This window comes from Gymnodraco acuticeps, unplaced genomic scaffold (assembly GCF_902827175.1).
Source record: "Gymnodraco acuticeps unplaced genomic scaffold, fGymAcu1.1, whole genome shotgun sequence".
In the NCBI taxonomy this organism is placed as follows: Eukaryota; Metazoa; Chordata; class Actinopteri; order Perciformes; family Bathydraconidae; genus Gymnodraco; species Gymnodraco acuticeps.
The window spans coordinates 369,468-374,141 of record NW_022991435.1 but is presented as its reverse complement, the minus strand read 5'-3'; the positions used below and the strand labels follow the sequence as shown (position 1 = coordinate 374,141).

Genomic DNA, 4,674 nt, shown 5'->3' with positions numbered 1-4,674 from the left:
CTTATTGTAAGTCGCTTTGGATAAAAGCGTCAGCTAAATGCAATGTAATGTAATGTAATGTAATTCAGTGAAGTGTCTTCATGGGAACAGCTGACAATTGCATTTGGAGCTATCCTTTTATGTTTGATGCTATACAAGATTGTAAATACAAATGTATTGTTCCTTTGAGCAAGGGTAATAAGATAACCAAAGACACCTTTGGCCGAAGACAATTGGACTTGGAATAAGTTATTAATTTAAATTTAATCAAAGTTATCACTCCAGCCACACATCAATCCCACTTCCAGAAATCATAAAAATAATGTTATCATTTATCTGAAAACCACAGCTGAAAATGTCCATTATTTCCTGTTTGCTGCAACAATCAACTCAAACATTCATTAAATTCATTACATGTTAAAACCCTCCGTTTTTTTCGACAGTACTGAAACTTTCAGCCACTGAATACATGGCAGCCTCATGTGCGTTCATCAAGTCTAATTGACAAATGATTGCCGGGTCTCACGGTGACTAATACTAATATCAGGAGGTGATGAAAGCATTAGGAATTAAACAGGACAGGGAACCAGCTGAGCAAAATATAAAAGCAGCGTTTGTTTCTGTTCCTGGTGGCTCCAGCCAAAGAAACTTGCTTGTCTGTGAGGCAAGCCAAACAAAGCAAGAGGGGTATTTAGGTCAGCATTTGATTGTGCGAAGCATTTTCTTACTTTTTCTTATTGAAAAAATGTAAATGATGACAAAAAAATGGAATGCAGCCAGGTATGTGAGCTTACTAAACTTGTGCAAGAGCAAGAACATTTCCTCTTCAGGATGGTATATAAAGCATTGTTGATTAAGTACAGGTCCACCAAGACTCAAATATGAAGACTTTGCTGCATTGGCTCTATGCCTCCTCTACCTGCCTGTGTACCAGGCACTCAGCCCTTATCTTTGGACAAACATTGACAACAAAATTGAAGAGATGGAGGCCAGACTGACAAAGACTGAACAAGAGATGATGAAGCAGATGAACGGTAAGAAAAGACAAACCTATATTTTAGACGATTCATGATCACATTTATCTTTCAACACAGTAGTTGGCATTTCGTATAATACATTACCTAAATGCTGCAGAAAATCTTGTAATGTTGAAGTATACGCAAGCAGGTGGTTTTGTTGACAATGATGTCTCTTTTTCAAGAAACACATGAGAACAAAAAACTATCTTCTCACACATCTGCACTAAAATGTTACAAGACAAAATCTAAAACTACAGTGAAGAACTACGTTGTTACAAATAAGTAAAAGTGTAAAGTAATTAGCATCAAAGTATACTTATAGAATTCAATTTGGAGGATAACCTATTTCATAATATTGTATCTATATATTTATATAAAACTTTATATATGGCTTGTTAACTTGTGAATTTACCCCTCGGAAAATGTGTTGTGTCATTCACGATGTGACTGAAGTAAAATTATAAAAGTATCAGCTTTATAAAAAATTAAATAACAAAAAGTAATAGGAATACATTTGGCAGAATAGCCAGTTTCAGAGAAATCTATATTATGTTGTTGGATTATAATTATTGAGGCATTTATGTGTTCATCACTTTAATGTTGTAGCTGTAATTTTCATTACTCCAAATACTACTGGGAAGCTTAATGTATTATAAAACATCATCATTGATTAGTTGATTCATATTTTGTATCAATCATCTTAATCTGAATAGTAACTAAAAGTGTCAAATAACCAGGCAAAGGAAAAAAGGAAAAAATGTAACTCATAAATTAAGCATAAAGTTGCATAAAATAGGAAGTACCTCAACATTGTACTACGTAAATGTGATCTTCTACCAATGTAAATAAAATCAGACACAATCAATATATAATAGACGCACCAATGTTTAAAATCCAAAATCCAAAACATATATTGATTTCACACTATGAACTATTCATGATTTATTGTTTTATTTCTCAATTATAAAAACACGTTCACAGGATTTCATTTAAGAGGAGGTTGGTTTATTGTAGATGTAAGCAAAGAATCCTGAAATACTTTATTAAAGGCTGCTTGAATGGAAGCATATTGATAGGACTGTACAGCTTTTATTTTCCTCAGTTGTACTTGCCTGCCTTCTGGAGGACAGAGAAGAGACAGCATCAGTGTCCAAGGAAACATTTCAGTTTGACATCAGCATTAAGGTCTGATCAGCATAAAGTCTTATTAAGTTAGTAATTTTTTTCACCTAGAATGTAAATACCCAGCCTTATATAAATAATCACAAAGTGGATGCACACATATTGAATTCATTGGCCTAAGCGTATCTAGTGAAATGGAGATAATACAGTGGATGAATGTGGGGGGACTGAGAGCACCTCTGTGTCTGCTGTGTCCTCCCACACAGTGTACAGTGTGAGAGGCAGAGCATTTAGTCTATTTCAGTGCCTGGATATGCGAGATCTTTTCTTCACTCTTCCCTCACACCATAGAGAGCCAGAAAAATGATGACATCTTAAGAGAGCTGGAGACCAAACTGAAAGACACTGAGAAACAAGTAGAGGATCTGAGGGCAGAGGTCCAAGGTAAGAATATGAAGTAAAGGACACTATGTTTTCATTTATTTTAGGTATGGCTTGCATTGTTTTCAACTTGATGACACTTTTTACACAAATATGTTTTTATGTAACTTTTCAAGGTCAGCGTGTGGCATTTGGAGCATCTTTAGGCCCCGTTGGAGATGTTGGACCTTTCAACACTGGCATCCCACTGACCTACAAGAAGGTCTTCACAAACACCGGCGCATACAACCCTGGAACAGGTAAACTGAGCAACATGATGTGTGCTAAAGGTCCCCTATTATACTCTTTTCCAATAACATATTATAGGTCTCAGATATATACAAAACATGTCTCTGAAGTGTTTGGCTCCAAATACCAAACAGATCATGCATTGTAGCATCCCATCAACCCCTCTGTTTCAGCCCTGTTTCAAAAGTGCTGATTCTGGGTCTTTTACTTTAGATGAAAATAAGGAGCAACTCCCCACGCCTCTCTGAGAGATATTTGGTTTAATAAAACACAATGGTGCTCTAGGAGGATATTCAACTATAGCGCAGTGGACTAGTGTGTTGATTCTCAGATCAGGCGAGTTGGGGTACACCATTTTGAAAACTTGACCGCGTCTTAAAACTTAAGCCTTTGTGTCCTTGGTATTCATTGTGTTACATGTCAATTATTATTAATTATAATGTGGGCGTGTTTTTACCTTGGTTGGTTATTGGCTAATGGTTGCACAACCCAACAAAACCATTGTGACATCACCAGGTGGCCGACATCTGATCAGCTCATTTCCAGACAGGTTTTTATCTAAATGGATCAGGACAAGAAGAGAGAATGTTTTTACCTGAAACTTTCCCAATCTCTTAACACAGAGGGGACACATGTTTATGTACAAAAGACATGAAACAGTGGATGTTGCATAATAGGAGACCTTTAAGGCTCAATGCACAACAGATTAACAGTAACTTTCTCTCTTTTTCATCCCCAGGTATTTTCACTGCTCCAGTCAAAGGAGTCTATTACTTCAGCTTCTCTGCTAATCATGTAACATCTAAAGCAATGGGGCTGCGCCTGATGAAGAATGGAGAATGGATGGTTAGTGTGTACAACGGACCAGCTGGACACCGCGATGAGACAGCAACCAACGGCATGACTCTGCAGCTTGAAGTGGGAGACCAGGTGTACATGAAACTCATGGTAAACACCTGGATTTATGATAACCCTAATAACTAAGGCACCTTCATTGGTTTTCTGTTATTCTCTCTGTAGTGGTCTGCTTTATAACCTGAAGGTAGCAAGTCTGGAATGATCTTCAAAAATGCTAGATAACATATTTGGATCTTTAGCAGCCACTCTGTTAGTTTTCTCTCTTGGCTGATTTGGTGGTGGGACAACTTTAATCAAACACTAAATATAGGTTAAAAGAAATCCCTAATATAAGTCTGCACATTGAAACATTAAAAACTTAGAAAAATGTATATTCATTGAGTAAATGTTTGCTATATAAACTGTTTCTATTAATAAAGCTACACATTTAAAGCATTAAACCGCCATTTTGTTTAATTTGTAATGAGATAAAATCATCACATACTTAATTGTAATTAAAATGCTAAACTTACATCAAATGTAACTTTTTCCTCTGTCAAGTTCATATTATCTAGCAATTTGACACTGTAGTGTAATTTGGAATAAACTGAAAGATGTTTAATTGAGGTTATCATAACATTTTTGACAATTTCATTTCATTTTTCATTTCCATCTTTATTTTGAACGGATTAAAAAAACAAATAACAAATGTGAAAAACAGAATACCGTATTGTTAGAATACAGTATTTATCAATATTCATAATTATATTTACAAAAAATAGTCATAAATCATGTGTCCGAAAGGGAGCAGGAGGAAGCAAATGCTTATTAATTCCCACCCCTTACTTACTGCTGATCAATGATTATCCTTTAAAGTTTAAATCATTTCTGCAAGTTATTCCTACTTACATATTTACATGTATACATACATTTACAATCGTTTCTCATCTTCAATCACCTTTCTTCATTCTCATAGTTTTCCAAAAAAGTGTTTTCTGTACATCCTTTTAAACTGAAATATATTTGAGCTTGTAGGTTTACTGCTGCT

General features: G+C 35.3%; 1 pseudogene; it reads left to right on the top strand.

Annotated features, from left to right (window-relative positions):
• The first annotated feature begins 754 nt into the window (after positions 1 to 754).
• Positions 755 to 3,809, top strand: LOC117532568 (annotated as a pseudogene).
• The last annotated feature ends 865 nt before the right edge of the window (positions 3,810 to 4,674 follow it).